The sequence below is a fragment of the Nuphar pumila genome, chromosome 4 (genome assembly GCF_984573655.1).
Source record: "Nuphar pumila chromosome 4, dmNupPumi1.hap1.1, whole genome shotgun sequence".
In the NCBI taxonomy this organism is placed as follows: Eukaryota; Viridiplantae; Streptophyta; class Magnoliopsida; order Nymphaeales; family Nymphaeaceae; genus Nuphar; species Nuphar pumila.
The window spans coordinates 133,835,980-133,854,907 of NC_143252.1; positions in this window are offsets into that span (position 1 = coordinate 133,835,980).

Here is an 18,928-nt window from a genome sequence, read left to right on the forward strand (position 1 = left end):
TGATCAAATCTGGAAACGATTGTGTTTTTATACTTCAATAGATCGAATTCTCATAATAAACCAAAAGAACGTGCTCAAGCCAAGTTCAACTGTCTTAGGCACGTTTGGAAGTGAAGAATTCTCATAGGAAGAGAAATTTGTGCCTACGAGAAGTTGGTTTTTCTAAAATGAAAAATTTTAACCTTTTTTTTTGTGCATGAGAAAAATTCTTCAGCGGTGGTGGATCGATCCCTCAGGGAGTCGCTCCTCCCTCCCAGCCGCGATGAGCTGGTGGTGTACGCCGGGCGGGAGCTCTGGTGGTTCGTAATCCCGGCGTCAATCCTACGGAAGGCAGAGTTCCAGGCACTGTTGTCGCCGGTGGATGAGGAGTTCAGGTACGAGCACGAGGGCAGCCTGACGCTCTGTGAGGCGGAGGAGTTCGACGATCTGGTGGCGCTCATCGCCAGGAGGGAGAGGGAGCGGAGGAGGAGGTCATAGGAATGGGGGATGTGCAGGGTGACCCAATGGGCGTAGAGGCATTGGGCAACCGAGAAGAGTAGGAGGACAGTGCTGAAGGAGTCATCGGCGGTGGTGGAGATCCAGAGGATGAGGAGAAGCTCGTTAGGGGTGGTGGTGAGATGGATGGTGATGATGATGGTGCGATAGTGGACGGTGATGGTGTAAGATGGGTGGTGGAGAGTGGACCTTACAATTTTTTCTTGGTAAGAAACATTTCTCCACCCCCCCCCACCCCCACCTGGGGAATGTTTTCTATCAAAAAGTGTATTTTTTAGAAAAAAAAACTCTAAAAAAAAAGTTTATATCATTTGAAATGGTTGTAAAATCCAAAAGTATTTTTTGACCCTTTCAAACAAGAGAGACTTTTTCGCTGAGAGAGTTTTTCTTAAAAAATACATTTTTGATAGAAATTACATTCCTCCATGACCACCCACCATCTCTGCCACCCTCCTGCTCTTCTCTTTCATTTTTTTTCACATTTTTCCTTCTCATACTACACACAGAGGCGGAGCTGGGGGGGCAGGACTGGGCTCCACCCCAAACAGTTAAAAAAATATATTTAAAAGCCCAACCCTGATTCCATATGAAATAGATTTTTATCCATTTTTTTTGCCCAGTCCAGTCCTAGCCCAGCCCTGACTGCAGCAAATAGTTTGATTTGTCCATATAAAATAGATTTTTATTAATAATTGTAGGCATTTTTTTTATCTCAAAAAAAAAATTTGGAGGCGCTACCACCGAACCCCCGACTATCACACCATTTTTTTTTTTTTTTGCTACACCCCTGTTCCCCCCCCCCCATGAATCCTAGCTACACCACTGGCTACACAAACAAGCCAAAAACTTTTTTTGAAAAACTTCTCGTAACAAAAACTCTCATAAGCCAAACTTTCTTTTTCTATGAGAGTTTTTCTCTCTTCCAAACATGCCCTTAGTCTGGTTTTTCATGGGACATGGCTTGAGTAGTTCAATATTCACCTACACACCGGACTAGAAAGATTGATGCCAGGCTAAGACCATTTGGCTTGAAAAACGCTCCCTTGCTAAAACCAAAACGGACTTGGTCAAATTTGATAATATTTAAATCGGAGCACATCTCTACTTGACTGTCCACACTTGTTATGGCTTGAAAATTTTCCGAGGAACAAGTGAACACGGCCAACGTCCACAAAGCCTCTTTTTATACAAACCAGAGAGTAGAGAAGCGATAAGATCGAACACTTCAATCGAATTCCTCTCTGTCTTTGTCTTGGAGTAGTCCTTTTGACTGGGAAAATTTTTAAAAATGCTGCACAAGATTTGGGTATACCGTAGGTTTGAAATTTTTAAATAAAGCACCAAGGTTATGTTTATGTAAGCCAAAACCAAACTTTTTAAGAATTTACTACAGTTACTAGGTAACTATGTCTCAAAGACTCATCACACTAGGACATGTGACACGTGACACAAGTTTGACTCACAAGTTCCGATTTTTGTTAGAAAATAGGACATGAGGACACAGAGTTTATTAATTTTTAATCAATAAAAATTATTTTTGTATACTTTAATAGTAAGAAATGCATGTTTTATTGAAAAATATTAAAATAATGTTCTACATGTCGGTGTCTATGTCAGTGTGTCTGTTCATGTCACCAAAAGGGCGTGTCCCTGTGACATAGCTAGGTAATAAAGGCTGGCAAATGATCGAGCAGCTTGTACCTCGTTCACAGTGGTCAAATAAGCAAGCAAGCCGCCTCATTTAGGCTAAGCTCATCTAGGCTCATTTAAGTGAGTTTATATAAAGTTTATATATGTTAACATGTCAAAAACAATAAGAAAGCCCAACTGTTTGAATAGCTACTTGAACTTGTACCAATGGAGCTGGAACAACCTGCATTCTGTTGCTTCAGCTTGTTTACCAATCCTCTTGGGTAGTCTGTCTTGTTGTTTGACAGTTCAAGGGGAAAAAACCCTTTCATCACTGACCATACATTGGCTAGCCTCTCGTTGTTAAAACCCTTGAGGTCCCTTCTGCCCACCGAGGAGTGGGCTACAAGGGAGTCAAATTTTTAACATTCCTTCAACTTGGTGACATTCACAAGTCCGTCTTGTGTTAGTACAAAAGATATTACTTTAAAAAAATAACGGTAATGTCCTCAAAATTTGGCTCTTCGAATTTGCCCAAAAAAAATTACATATCCAAGAATGCCTATTTTCTACTTTTTTGGGGTCATTTTATCCTTCACAGGGGACCTCTGACATTCACACCAATTAATAATAGCAAATCTCTAATAGTCCCAAACATGCATAGAGGATTCTCAGTTTTACAAGGTATATCTGAGGATGTCATGTGCTTGAGCACGTGCCCACCCTGACCCAAAAACTTCCCAATAACGGGTTCAGGTTAGGGAGAGGGTTGTGTATGTTCGCCCCCGATGATTCACTGAATCCCACGTCCGTGTTCGGGGGATCGAATGAGCGCCACGTATTCATGCACATGGGGCTCGTATTTCCGTGTATGTTGACATAACTTTGCATCGGACTCTGGTGCTGTTGCAAAGACTTAATCACCCTTACTTGCTTTTCTTGCCCTGAAATGACGGTTCGAGGAAATGACAAAAATATCCTCCATTCAAAAGTTGTGAAACGACGGGTGGGGAAAAGGACAAAAAAGCAGAAATTCCAGAAAGTTTGATGTTAACCATTTAAAGTGGAGACGTTCGCCTGCGCCATCTGCTGTAACAGTGCTCCCATTATCAACGATCCAGTGTTACAAAACATTTCAGTGTCTTCTCTTCATTACTGCTGTCGTTAGGCATCATGGAAGAAAGCAATGATTCACAAACATTACAACCAGTGCCATCAAGGCACAGTGAGTAGCTTTTCATCTCATCATGCTATCGATGAAGAAGGCACGTCGTCTTGTGTGCCATTAAGGCATTGTTTGGTTATTGCAGGTAGATCTTGTTATTACGAAGGTTGGAAACTTATCGATATTTGCAAGACGCTGGGACCTGTTAACAAGAACGCTTGTTTGCAGATTCTAGGAAGGGCCTCTACCCCATCAGGTATCCTACAGTCACTCATCATATGCATTGTATCTCAAACCGTTGTATTAGTAACAGACTCTCGTTTTTGTGAGATACATTTTTGTTAGTTAATATTGATTTGTTTGCTATTATGTTCAAGTTCTTCCTTATCGATTTGTAATTTATTGTGCGATATATTTATCGACCTTTTAGATAGTATGTTTTTGTATCGTCGAGTTATAAGTTATAAAAACTGATCTGCCGTATCGATTTTCAATATCTGACAAATCGCTATACATATCGTTTTGTAAGATATTATATGTTTTGTAATATGTATTTGTAAGATATTTGTACACAGACTTTGAAAACGTTTGGGTGCAGAAACACATCTTGACACGCATGGCGGGGCGATTTTCGCATGCATATCGTTGCTCTCTCAGCGACTTCTATTGAACTCGCTTTAGAGCCTCGTGGATATTATGAGAGCGTTGTCGTCAACACACATGTACGACATGTTTATTTTATTGGCATGGTAAGTGACACGTCGATGCTCAGCACAAGCAAACATCAAACCGCACTTGCTTTGATACTTTCATTCATTAAATCGTTGCTTTGACTTGCGTAACCCTAGTGGTATCCGTTCTTATATGCATCCTGATTAAATCGTAGTAAACCTATGCCGCTTGCTAACGGAAATCGATATATTGCTTACAAAATATTCCACTGTCTTCTTTTATTTGTCGTTGTTGTTAGGCATTAAGGAAGAAAGCAATGATGCACAAACATTCCAACCAGTTCCATCAAGGCGGCGTGAGTAGCTTCCCAGCATCATGCTATCGATGAAGAAGGCATTTCGTCTTGTGTGTCATTAAGGCTTTGTTTGGTTATTGCAGGTAGATCTTGTTCTTACGAAGGTTGGAAACTTATCTATATTTGTAAGACGCTGGGACCTGTTGACAGGAATGCTTGTTTGCAGATGCTAGGAAGGGCCTCTACCCCATCAGGTATCCTACATTCACTCATCATATGCATTGTATCTCAAATCGTTGTATTAGTAACAGACTCTCATTTTTGTGAGATAATATCGACTTGTTTGCCATGTTACTGCAAACACAAATTGATATATTGCTTAAAACATTATTGAGCTTATCATCAGGTTGTAATAAAGATGATGTAGCTCAATCAATAGAAAGATCTGGAGAATTGAATATCTATACTTATGACCCAACTGAAGAATTGAATATCTGCACTAACGATGCACATGAAAAGAAAGGTGCAGGCATTAGACCCACTATTGACTTGAATGTTCCAGTGGAAGAAATGCAATTCAATGATGAGGTAGACTACCATGACAGCGCACATAATAAAAGCGTATGCACCGGAAATGTACACGGAAGTACACCTGACTTCAATGTTCCAGGAGAAGAAATGCAATTCAGTAATGATCCTGATTTTGATGTCAGTACACTTAATAAAACCGTAGGAACTGAGAATGTACATGGAATTGCACTTGACTATGTTCCTGTAGAAGGAATGCATTTTAATAACGAAGAAGATGCATATAAATTTTACAATGATTATGCCTTAAAAGTTGGCTTCAGTGTGAGAAGGTTTTCTTTGTCAAAAAATACACAGGGTGTCTTGGTTAGAAAGACATATGTCTGTTCCAAGCAAGGTTGGAAGAAATCAATGGGAAATCCAACTAGGAGCACGCCAGAATCAAGATGTGGATGTCAGGCGAGATTGGTTTTGAGAAGACATCCGAATGGGAAATTTGTCGTGCGTACTTTAATCAGTGATCATAATCATGATTTATCTGCATCATTTATGACTCCTATGCTAAGGTCACATCGTAAAGTAACTGTAGCTCATGCTGCAATGGCTGAAATAGCCGATAGCGCCGGCATTGCACCAAGGAAGACATACAATTTGTTTACCCGCATAGATGGTGGTCTCGAAAATGTGCCATTCACACCTTTGGATCTTAGAAACCACTTGAGCAGGAAGAGGACAGATAACATGAAGAACGAAGAAATATGTTGTTTGGTTCGTTACTTACAGAATAAATCAAGCAATGAACATGGTTTCTTTAGTGCAATGCAAGTGGACGCAGATGGATATGCCGTGAATATGTTTTGGTCAGATTCAAGGTCTAGATTAGATTATGAATGCTTCAATGATGTGCTTGTGTTTGATACTACAGTAAAGATTAACACTGAACAGTGGCCATTTGCGCAGTTTGTGGGAGTGAACCATCACGCACAGAGTTGTATATTAGGCGGTGCTTTTGTGTATGACCAGACCAAGGAAACCTTTGAGTGGTTGTTCAGAGTATTTACACAGGCAATGAACGGGAAGCATCCTGAAACTGTACTTACAGATGGTGATCACGCAATTGCGGTTGCAGTGCTTCATGTGTGGCCAGATGCACATCATCGCCTGTGTTTGTGGCATATCTTTCAAAATGCAGCAAAGAACATAGGACACATATTTAATCAGAATACAGGGTTTGACAAATATTTTACAAGGTGTGTACTTCATAGCGTAGACGAGGTCACCTTTAAGTCTGATTGGGATAAAATGATTAAGACATACGACCTTGCTGACTGTCTGTGGTTACAAAATTTATATGCAGAAAAAGAGAAGTGGCATTGGCATATGGAAGACAATACTTTTGTGCAGGTATGATAAGCACACAAAGAGCCGAATCTATGCATGCCACGCTGAAGAAAACCCTGTATTCATGTTTAACAATGTTTCGTTTCATGGAACAATATGAATTATTTGTAGACGGTCTAAGACAGAATGAGCTTGAACAAGACGTGAAATGCTTCAATACACGACCTCTAACTTTTGGCATGAAAATATTGATGCGACCTGCAGCTCTGTATACACTAATTGTATTTGAATTGATCAAGAAAGAGGTGTTGCATGTCATGAATTGCAGAATAGAAGAACTGGTGCAAACCAAGAATATGCATAAATACCATATTTTTTGTCAGGGCGAAAAGCATCAGGAAAGGCAAGAAGCGCATGTCACGTACAATGTCGACAACGGAAGGGTAGAATGTTCATGCAAAATGTATGAATTCAAAGGTATCCTATGCTGTCATGCATTAAAGGCACTCAATCAAGAGAAGATACAAGAAATACATGAGTCTTACGTAATGCAAAGATGGACGAGACGCGCGAAGATTGAAATGCTCGTTATGGACAATGCGAGTAAATCTGGTGTTGACGAGAAGTGCCACATAGCCTCCCGTTACCAACAACTGTGTAGGTCATTCATGCATGTTGCTGATTTGGCATCGAGAAGCGAAGAAGGCTATGCATGTGCGAGAAAAGCTGCAACGGAGTTACTTGAAAACGTGGAGTTAATTCACATTAAGTCTTTTGCAGCGAATGAATACCAGCCGAAGATAATGGGATCGAACAACGTAGGTCAAAATCATGTCTCGCTTGACACTCCCTAGAAGTTGCGCCGAAGCGTAAACATTATCTTCAATAAGTCAGTAGTGAACGTTGTTGATTATGATGGACATATTCATGAAGCAAAGGGTATCAAAAGAAAACCTGCCTCTGATCGCAGTCGTCGGAGGGCAAAGGGTGCACTAGAATTGGTTGGCAAGAAAAGGACTAAGAAACAACCAACCTGTAATAAAAAACAACAAAGCCTTTCGAATGAACAGGTATGTAAAACATTATATTGCTCCCCATTGCGTGAAGCTTGTCAAATAGCTAACTCGTGTAATGTCCATCATGCAGCAATACCTTGCAGAAGTACCGGCAAACGTTCAAACCTACATTCCTCCCGACCAGATTTCCGGCAATGATCGCTACAGTTTTACAAGGCTTTTGGTATGTTATCGATGTTGCGAGGAGGTAGGCATTTCTTGTGAAACTTAATTCAGTGTCTAATATTTTCTCTTTCATGACAGGCTACGATGCAGTCGACAGATAGGTTTGGGACACAGGAATCTCGTGTGGGCTATTAACTTAGTTGGCATGCCTCTTTGCATGACCCGATCTCCACAATGTCGGGTTTTTGGAGAGTTTATAGTCGTTTGTCATTGACGACTTGCGGTTCGTGGTTGAATTTGTTCAAATCGATAGATAGCGGGTTTTTGCTTCTAGTTGTTTCAATAATATACCTATGTTTTCTTTCAGCTAGACTGTTTTGTTGTGGTGTTTTTGGACAAGATCTATGATGAACTATTCTATGGTTTTCAAGATAGTTTTTAAAATCATTTGAAAGATACTCTCCTCCGGAATCAACTCTAAAGATTTTTAAATTATCATTAAATTGATTTTTAATCATCATATGATATGTCTTAAACGATGCAAAGACTTCATGCTTATGTTTAATGTAGTATATCCAACAAAATCTTGAATAATCATAAAAAAAATAACATAGTAAGCAAATCCTCCCTTAGATACTACGGGTGTCTTCGCCTCGAAAGAATAGCGCAAAGTATTGGCGAAGACAAATACATCGATTGTTTGCCATCGCTGATTACAGCGATGCAAATAATCAATAGATAAGGAAAGGATTTGCTGCCATCGCTGGATACTTCGTGCTTTGAGTCGGAGAGCGATCTGTGGCATCGCAGCATAAATCCGAGTGCACAAGTTCAAAAGATTTGTTTGTAAACGTAGATCTTTGTTCGAAAGTCAAGCTTCTCATTTTTCCAAAAATGCAATGATTATAATTGAAATTACTATTACAGAGATCTTTGTTTTCGCAATCGCTGTATTTGTCTTCGCCTCGAAAGAATAGCGCGTAAAGTATTGGCGAAGACAAATACAGCGATTGTTTGCCATCGCTGATTACAGCGATGCAAATAATCAATAGATAAGGAAAGGATTTGTTGCCATCGCTGGATACTTCGTGCTTTTAGTCGGAGAGCGATCTGTGGCATCGCAGCATAAATCCGAGTGCACAAGTTCAAAAGATTTGTTTGTAAACGTAGATCTTTGTTCGAAAGTCAAGCTTCTCATTTTTCCAAAAATGCAATGATTACAATTGAAATTACTATTACAGAGATCTTTGTCTTCGCAATCGTTGTATTTGTCTTCGCCTCGAAAAAATAGCGCGCAAAGTATTGGCGAAGACAAATACAGCGATTGTTTGCCATCGCTAATTACAGCGATGCAAATAATCAATAGATAAGGAAAAGATTTGTTGCCATCGCTGGATACTTCGTGCTTTTAGTCGGAGAGCGATCTGTGGCATCGCAGCATAAATCCGAGTGCACAAGTTCAAAAGATTTGTTTGTAAACGTAGATCTTTGTTCGAAAGTCAAGCTTCTCATTTTTCCAAAAATGCAATGATTACAATTGAAATTACTATTACAAAGATCTTTGTCTTCGCAATCGTTGTATTTGTCTTCGCCTCAAAAGAATAGCGCGCAAAGTATTGGCGAAGACAAATACAACGATTACAGCGATGCAAATAATCAATAGATAAGGAAAGGATTTGTTGTCATCGCTGGATACTTCGTGCTTTGAGTCGGAGAGCGATCTGTGGCATCGCAGCATAGTGATTTGTGGGTATTGTTCGAATGTCAAATCACACGTGAAAAACGTATTTTTGAATATTTAAAACTTAATGAGCGGCATGGAAAGACGTATTTTTGAATGCTTCGAACGCAAGCATTTAATTTGGCGGCGGTTATCACACAATATTTAAAACTTATTGTGGTTGTAATCATCAAAAGAAAGATTGCCCAAGCTAAGAGTCTTGAGAGAGTAGAGGAGGGTCTCACCACCCATCGAATAACAAAAAATACAACGACTCAACTTCAAGTGCAGTAAGGACCCAGAGTCGAATAAATTTAGAGTCAGCTCATCAGTAAGGACCCACAACAGTCAATGTGCAGGTCAGTCGGTGCTTGATGGAGCAATGTAGGATCTTCTGATGGATATGCACAGAAGCAGAAATAGAAGGGAGAGAGAGAGAGTTAGAGGGTTGATGAGCCCCCGGACCCCACTCCTGTAAGGGCAAAAGGCCATGAACATGCTGGGAGGAGCCCTCAGACCCCCTTCTGTAAGGGTAAAAGCTCTGAATCAGACTCCATAACTCTTCAAGTTGAATGATGCTACCCACACTGGGAGGAGCTCTCAGACCCCCCTTTCTGTAAGGGTAAAAAATCTAAATCAGACTCCACAACTCTTCAAGTTGAATGATGCTACCCACGCTGGGATGAGCCCCCAAACCCTCCTCTTGTAAGGGTAAAAACTTTGAATCAGGCTCCACAACAGTCAATGTGCAGGTCAGTCGGTGCTTGATGGAGCAATGTATGATCTTCTAATGGATGTGCACAGAAGCAGAAATAGAAGGGAGAGAGAGAGAGTAAGAGGGTTGATGTTCATGGCCTCCTCCAGGGGAGATTTCTTTCTTGGATAATCCTGCAGTGCAGAGACTGGGTCTTAAATAATCATCTTCGGGGCACTTAAGTCTTTACAACCACTCCTTTTCAAGAACCGTCATTTTTTTTTGCACCAATGGAGGAGAGGGTACTTAAGTCTTTGCAATCGCATCAAACTCCAACGCTAATTAATGGTGACAAACATGGGGATACGAGACGCACATGCTTACATACGTGGTGCTCTTTGGGACCCCCGATCATGAGATGTAGCTAACTGCCCTGTTCGGGGGGGAACATATAACCTGCTTTGCAGGTTAGGGGTGGGCAGTACCCACCCACCCTGACCCAATGAAAGGATAGGGTGGTTGTCACCCTTGTTTAAAAGACATTGTTCTTTCAAACATTCGTGATTGCTTAGGGTTTGTTGTGCAATGTAGTCTCAATCTCCAATCCTCGGCGGTGATTTCTGGCGATTAAACTGCATTCCTATTACGATCGTCTGCGCAACATTCGTCCTTCACATCTCCGGCTAGTTTTTGGCTATTTAGCATATCATCAACATATTTTTTAACATATTTTTTTTTAATAGAATGTGAATCATTGTTTTCCACTTCGCTTCATCTTGAATCAGTCCCTTCAACTCAGGTTCCCTAACCCCTTGTTAGTTTATCATCGATCGCAAGAAAAAAGGCACAAATAGTGGATGGAAGTAAGAGTTCAACAAATACTTCGGTTGCTCCATCAAAAGCAGTTGTAAGCAAGGTAATTAATTTATTTTTCTTGTTTTCATAGTGAACATTCACAATGAATGAACATTGCAAACTTATTTTTTGTCTGCAGGTTGTGTGTCCTATTCCGGTATTCAACCCAACACAATTGGTTGATCCATCATATAAAGCAGTGCATAAAGAGATCAGTGAGTTGATTGAAAGTCCAGCTCTACCATATCCGCATGCATGGGAATCTGATTTACTATACAAAAAATATAGCTACAGTAACATAAGTCCAAGAGTTTTGAGATCAGACATAAGAAAATTTACTCCCATACAGGAAGCTTCAAAGGAAGGAAATGATAGTAGATAGGAAAAGCTATGAAGGCACATGTGAATATTGATGTCACAATGAATGTGAACTTTGAAGCTAGTCTCAAGGTGGCAGCGAGTAGAGAAACATGTTATGCTTCAGTTGAATTGAAGAATGTGGAGGAGCCACATAAAAGGAGAGAAGTATCCCAACAAAGACATGCTTGGGTTTCCTAGAGAAGTGGTTGGTGCTGCTGAAGAAGACATGTATATTGCTCCTGGAGATGTTATTGGTGCTCCTCAAGAAGACATGTTTATTAGCCCTAGAGATATTGTTGGTGTGTCTTCAACAACAGGAAATAGAGGAATTGGTTTCTACTACTCAGCGTGAGGAAACTGTGGTTGGCGCTTCTCCTCAACGTGAGGAAACAAATGTGCACAGAGGTGCTGCGAAAGAAGTGAGTTGGAAGGGATGCCCTATAGTCTAAAGAAATATGTTCATGGACAAGTATGTTGTTTACTTTGTGTATGTCATCTTGATGATTTGTGAATGGATTCATTTTGTACTATGCTTAACTAATAAATGTACTATCTTAATTGTTGCAGAAACCAGAAGAATTGATACATCGGTTCTATTGGTTCTCCATTCACAATTGGTACTTAAATCTTTTTTAGAATAAAAAGGAGTGATTGGATGAAATGCACTTCAGAAAGTTCTTAAGTGTGAAGTCATGAAAGATTTTCCATCCGCTTGTGGATGTCTTTGCATATATATATACCAAAATCTTCCAATTTTCTGGATTTGAGCTGATTATTACTTGGAGGATGTCGCTTGCATCACATAATTAAAGTGTTATGAGATGCCTGCTAATAAATCTAGGTTTGGTGATTTTCAAAGTCTTGCCAAATTGCTATTTATAGCAGACTAAGATGCTTTTGAAAGTAACAGGATTATGCTGTTGTGGATGAAAGAGAAATATGACTTTTGGAGGGAACAAAAAAAGTGTTCATAAGGATATAGTTAACCAACAATTGAGGGAGCAATAAATAAATATACTGAATTAAGGGCATTCCTACTCTATTTTAGGAGAAAATATTTGGTCATCGACACTGGTTGGAAGACGATTAATGTACCATACCTTTGATTTTTTGTTAATATAGAAAAGGACAAGGACATTGATTTTGTTTGGGGGCTGCTGCACTTGTACACGTGTATGCAAGCCTCTTGCAATTGAAAATTAAAGGCAAAAAAAATTTAACTAGGTTGTTGTTTTTGTTGCAGGTATGTAAAGTAATTTATTTATATGGACCTTAAAGTGAATTGTTCTTGAATGAGTATATTGTAACTTACGTTGCCAACTCGTTTAACTTGCAAGTCTGGATATGGGAATACATTGCCATCATGAGACCATGCAAATATGATGAAATGCATAGGTTTCTATGCATAACAATATGAGCAATGTTACATAAAGAGTAGGAGAGGAAGGAGGGAGAGAAGAGCCACAAGTATTCTACAAACGTGGGATTGTATAAGGGACATAGGACGTTACATTGATATCTTGCATGGTATAAGTGTGGCTTAAGTGAGTACATATACAGTGCAAATAACTCTTTAGTGCATGTTTACAACTCTTTAGTGCACGTTTACTGTCATGTATTATTAAATACATGCATGACTTAACTGTTGAAATTGTGTTCTATAGGTCTTTTAGAGGTCATAATAAGATGAGGAAAATAAGAAGCAGGACGTGGTTGGTCTTGTAAGGGAGCTCGTCGAAAGAGACATTTGAATGCACAATATGAATGAGGTTGAGCAATAAATGATGAGTCACATTATGAGGCAGCTGAGGAAGGGTCAATTAGCACCCAAATCTCCTTCTTGCATGAGTCAAACATATAACTACAATATAAAAGATCAATTGAAGGATTTTCCTATGTAGTTTGAGAATGAAATGTATAACTAATGTGATGGTTGAGACCATTGAATGTTGTGAACAAATTGAATTTGCACCAGGATACACAAAAGCAATCAAGCAATAGTTGGCTACCAGTTTCATTGTGTCAATGGAGAGTGAAAGGGTAATGCACACTACACTTTGATTTGCCATTGAAAATGGTGTTGTCATATAAAGTTTGAATTGTCATGTTACATTATAGGTGACAAGAAAACAAAGAGCTGACTTGGGAGCTGCCCCTAGTTACTTGTGTATATGTAGAGATCTGCGAACAACTCTGTAGACAAAATAGCAACTACAGGTGAAGGATCAAAAGCTCTTATCGACCAAGAAGCACCTCATAGATGTGCAAGCAAAAATGAACAAACAACTCTGGGCACGTTTGTCTATGTTGTAGGATCCCCTAAAATCACTGACCATAGATAATGAAATGGCACCAATTGATTCATGAATTTCATTAAAAATTAGATTATATTTATACTTGTATATCATTCTGTATAGAAACCATGAACATTACATTTTTTACTCTTCATTTGTAACAAATTGGTGTATATATATCTCCCTTATGAAGCCCCTTAAAACATGACTAATAAATTGGACCACTGCATGTATTTGGCGTTAGTTGTGAACCTATAGTTGGCAACCACTTGTACTTTATTGCTAGTTGCGAACATCCAAAGATACAATATATATCAATAACTATGAAACTGGAATCTCCTTTATTCAAGTTTATTGAGAACCTTGAAATTTGAAAAGTATCACATATGCGACTAATAGATGTGGACCTTCTCAGGTACAATATTAATAATTGCAAAACTAGAATCTCTTTGACTGAATGTTAATGAGAACCTTTATTTTCATTTGGATCACATCTGGTACTAATAGATGTGGACCTCCTTAGGTATAATAATAATAATAGCTAGGAAACTGGAATCTCTTGAATTAATGTTAATGGGAACTTTTAGTTTCATGAAGGATCATATATGCGGACCGCTACAATATTAATAGTTACAAAACTAAGATCTCTTTGATTCAATGTTAATGAGAACTCTTAATTTCATAATCACATATGCTATTAATAGATGTGGACCTTCTTAGGTACAATACTAATAGTTTAGAAATTGAAATATATTTGATTTAATGCTAATGATAACCTTTAATTTTGTAATGAATCATATTAGTAACTAATAAATGTGAACATCCTTAGATACAATGGTAATAGTTGCAAAATTGGAATCTCTTTGTCTGAATGTTAGTGAGAACCCTTAATTTTGTGAAGGATCACATATGTGACTAATAGATGCAAACCTCCTCTGGTACAATAGTAATAGTTGCAAATTTGGAATCTCTTTGACTGAATGTTAACGAGAACCCTTAATTTCGTAAAGGATCACATCTACTACTAATAGATGCGGACCCCCTCAAGTACAATACTAATAGTTGTGAAACTGAAATCTCTTTGATTCAATGTTAATGAGAACCCTTAATTTTGTGAAGGATTACATCTTCGATTAATAGATGTGGACCTCCTTAAGTACAATACTAATAGTTGTGAAACTATAATCTTTTTGACTGAATGTTAATTAGAACCCTTAATTTTATTAAGAATCACATGTGTATCTAATAGATGCCTCCTCAAGTATAATACTAATAACTAAAAATTGAAATCTCCTATATTAATAAGAACTCTTAATTTCGAAAATCATCAAATATGCAACTAATAGATGTGGACATCCTCAAGTATAATACTAATAGTTATGGAACTTGAATTTCATTGATTCCATGTTAATGAGAACCCTTAATTTCATGAAGGATCAAATATGTGACTAGTAGATGTGGACTTGCTCAAGTACAATACTAATAGTTACAAAACTAAAATCTCTTTAATACAATGTTATTGAGAACCTTTAATTTTGTGAAGAATCATATTTGTGACTAATATATGTGAACCTCCTCGGATACAATACTAACAGTTATGAAATTGGAATCTCTTTGATTGAATGTTAATAAGAACCTTTACTTTTGTGAAGGATCACATCTGCAACAAATAGATGTGAACCCTCTCAACTACAATACTAATAGTTGCAAAACTAAAATATCCTTGATTCAATGTTAATGAAAATTCTTAATTTTGTGAAGAATCACATATGTGTCTAATAGACGCAAACCTCCTTAGGTACAATACTAATAGTTGTGGACCTACATGAAATTGTTGTGAAGCATTCATAATCATCCTAATACATTCAGAATCAAAGGGATATATGTGTTTCATCAACAAATGAAAGTGTATATAAATAAAGTATGCACATTTTTTGACATTTTAGATAATAAATTATTTTTAACAATTGCAAATAAAAGAAATGTTTTCAAGCTCAATTGATTTCTTGTACATAAATGAAATGTCAATCTCAACTCTCACTCCCACTCAGAGTTGTTACTTCTGCTCTCGCCCTTGTAGTTTTTGCCTTTGCCTCATATGCTTTGATCATTGATTGTTTCTATTTTGTGATAGCTTCCTAGAAGACCATGTATCCATAAAAAAATATTTAAAGTAACGAATTGATTTGATGAACCCATGAACATCATTACCTTGGTGAAATTTAGCTTATGTCCCATGTTGAGGCAAATCATGAATTGAAGAACAAATAGTCCATAAGCATAGCCATTTGCTTGTTAAGGAGCATCCAGAATGTGTCTCATTTCTCAATCTCTATAAATACTAAATTCAAACTGCTATCCAAGAAAAATTGCATGAAAGAAGCACAACAACAAGCAATTACAGATTTATATGCAGCAAAGCAAACAAATACAAAGATGGTGTAAGTGAATGTTCATATCATACCTGTGATATCATTGTGCTATGTTGCGCATAAGGACGAGAATTATGCAACCTAAAATACTTTTTCCTTATATCAATCTCATACATAACCCAGTATTTATTATCCAAATGAATGGAATTAACATATGCAAAAGGATCCAATTACCAAAAACACCAAAAACATCACTTATTGAGACATAGATGCATGGTATATAATGCATAATTGAAACTACACATTGTGAAAGAAACCTTGTCAAACTCATCAAAATTGTGGGTTAATAATGGATTCTTATGCACTCACATGTAGTACACCATCATCCATGATGCAGCAATCTGTTAAAAACCCACAAAGCAAAGAGTTGAATTTAGTCAATCATGGAAAAGGAGTAAATGTGTAGTAAGGTCTTATCAAAAACCATGTTTCGATGAAACTACACTTGGTAGCATCTTTGCTTAACGTTATGTCCTTCATATGTACTTCTCACAAATGCTTTATGTAATTGTTCAAGTACTACAATAGTACCATATAACAATAAGAATGAAAGAATTATGGAAGCAACATTCAACAACACCAATATCATACAACAACAACAACAAAGAGCAAACCACATCACTCGTCAACTTAGACACTTTGTTAATTTAAAATATATGTGAATCTACCTTTGGACCCACATCTGGTCCCATGTTTGCTCCTCATCCACCACATCTGGCTCTTCCTCTGTCTACACTAGTCCCACGTCTAGCTTCTCCTCTAGTTATACATATTTCCATTGCACATACAACTGCATAAACGCTCACAGTTTCAATAGTATATCCATGGCATACAACTTACCACAACTGATTTCTTTCTATTTTGGTATTAATGTTGTTTTGGAGACATGTTATTTGTGGTGTCCTTCGTTGGATCATGCATAGTTGGCCCTTTTCTCATCATGTCTTCTCCGGTCTTTCTCACTCACTAAAAAAAAACAAAATGCTTACTTACATAGTTGTATAATCATAAGATAATAAAAACGTGTTTTGTCATGCATAGAGTTGATAACACATTCATAAACCTTATATGAAAATGTACTCTTAATGATGATGTAGCCTATTGTGACCAACCTCACCATAATGCTACTCTTGTGTGGCACGATTTCCTTTCACGTTATCTTTTTTACTTGACCTTAGGATGCCTAATTTGTGTGCCACTATTGGTGGAAAAAGTGAAAGAAGAAGTTATGAAGGGATGTGTAGAACATTATGTCATCGGCATAAATGAGTATGTATTATAGGTCGCTCTATATGCTTCACTCTTATAATACTTGTCACATAATTCTTCTAGAATCTTCCCCACATTGGAGGCATGTAATTGCATATGCGCATTAAAACCCATTGACCTGCTTGTTGAAAGAGAAAGGGAATTCGCTAGTTTTTCTAAATTATTCATGAATCCTCCAGCCTTTTGCAATAAAACCATAAGAAATTGTGAATGTTCGAAAGAGAAATGTTTAGTGAATGAAGCTCTCTAGGTTTTCTAAATTATGCGCAAATTCACTAAAATTCGCAGTGAAACCCTAACAAATTGTGCATGTTTCTTACGATTAAGAGGTAAGTTATACTAGCAGAAGAGGCCGCAAGTTGTTACAAATTATCTATGAGTCCTCTCAAGCTTTAGCAGGAAGAACACGAGAAATCACGAATGCTTGAATGAGCGATACCTTTTGAACCTCAGAAGGGAGATGTGCACGCAAATTCTGCGGAGTACAGGACATCTCTAGGTTCACCTCATAATTAAAACTGTGAATCGTCTATGCAGGTTCTGTTCTATCAAAGATTTGTTACTAATTGGTGTGAATGTCGGAGGTCCACGTAAAATACCTGTGATGGGTAAAATGATCTAAAAACAAAAAAAAATGGCATTTTTTAATAGGCAAAGAATTTTGGCAAATTAATAAGTATTTGTGAGAATGAGCTAAATTTTGAAGGCAGTACAATCATTTTCTGTTACTTTTTACACTCTGAAATCATAGTATATTCTTGATCTGACGTACGCTAAATCGGGTTTGGGTGATTGAAAAATTACATGGATATTTATTTTTTCACAATGTTTGATCTGCTTGTCATATGTTTACCCTGGAAATGATTAAAACCTTTAGACTATCATCTTCCTTATGGCCCCACAAGTTTATCCAACATATAGCAAATAGTGATCAAACTTTAGAGGAGAAGAGAGAAAATGAGATTAACATATCCTTAAAGGTCTTACAAAATTAATATCAAAATTATCAAGGGGATTTTCTATTATTCATAACAAAGTTTAGGTGTATTTCTAAAAAACATTAAATTTTTTAAAAAATGTGAGTTTTAAAATAACTTGGTGTTGATATGAAAATCACCCGAAGAAACAAGGGAAAGGTATACATTTAGTAGCATAGAAAACGTGTTTATAATGTTGGTGTAAATGACAAGTTGGTTTTCTTCTTTCGTTTATCATTTATGATATAGGATCTACATCACAAACATTGCAATGTAAATATTGTGATTTTATTGAAATGCTTTTAAAAGTCCAATATAATACCCAAAAAAATGATATTTCCTAAATATTTTTTACTTTGTATTTATCACATTTTATACAATATTTCTTTTATATTTTCTATAGGGGTGGCAATCGGGTCGGGTTGGCGGGTTGGCGGGTTGGCGTGTCAGCATACCTCAACCCGAACCCGACCCGTTTATTAAACGGGTCGGCTGTGGCAAACACGAACCCGACCCGTTTAATAAACGGGTAACCCGACACGACCCGCCAACCCATTTAATAAATGGATTGGGTCGAGTAAACAGGTTTTCAGGTTCGCGGGTCAGGTTGGCGGGTCGGGTTGGCGGGTTGATGGATCGGGTTGGCAGGTAGGCAGGTTAGCGGGTCGGGTTGACGGGTCGGGTTGGCGGGTTGGGTGCCGGGTTGGCGGGTTGGCGGGTTGGCATACCCCCAACCCGAACCCGACCTGTTTAATAAACGGGTTACACAGGTCGACCCGTTTATTAAACGGGTTGGCTTAAGCCCAACCCGAACCCGCCTAAGAGGCGGGTTGGCGGGTCGTGTCAGAAATTGCCACCCCTAATTTTCTACTTGTATATTTTTTATATTTTCTTGATATTTCCCTAGAAGAAGACATATTTTTATTATATTGCAAAGTTTCTTTTGCCGAGATTTTCCCAAGAAGTGTGACACTGAACAGGACCATAGTGACAAATCTTGGCATTTTTTAGTGTACCAACA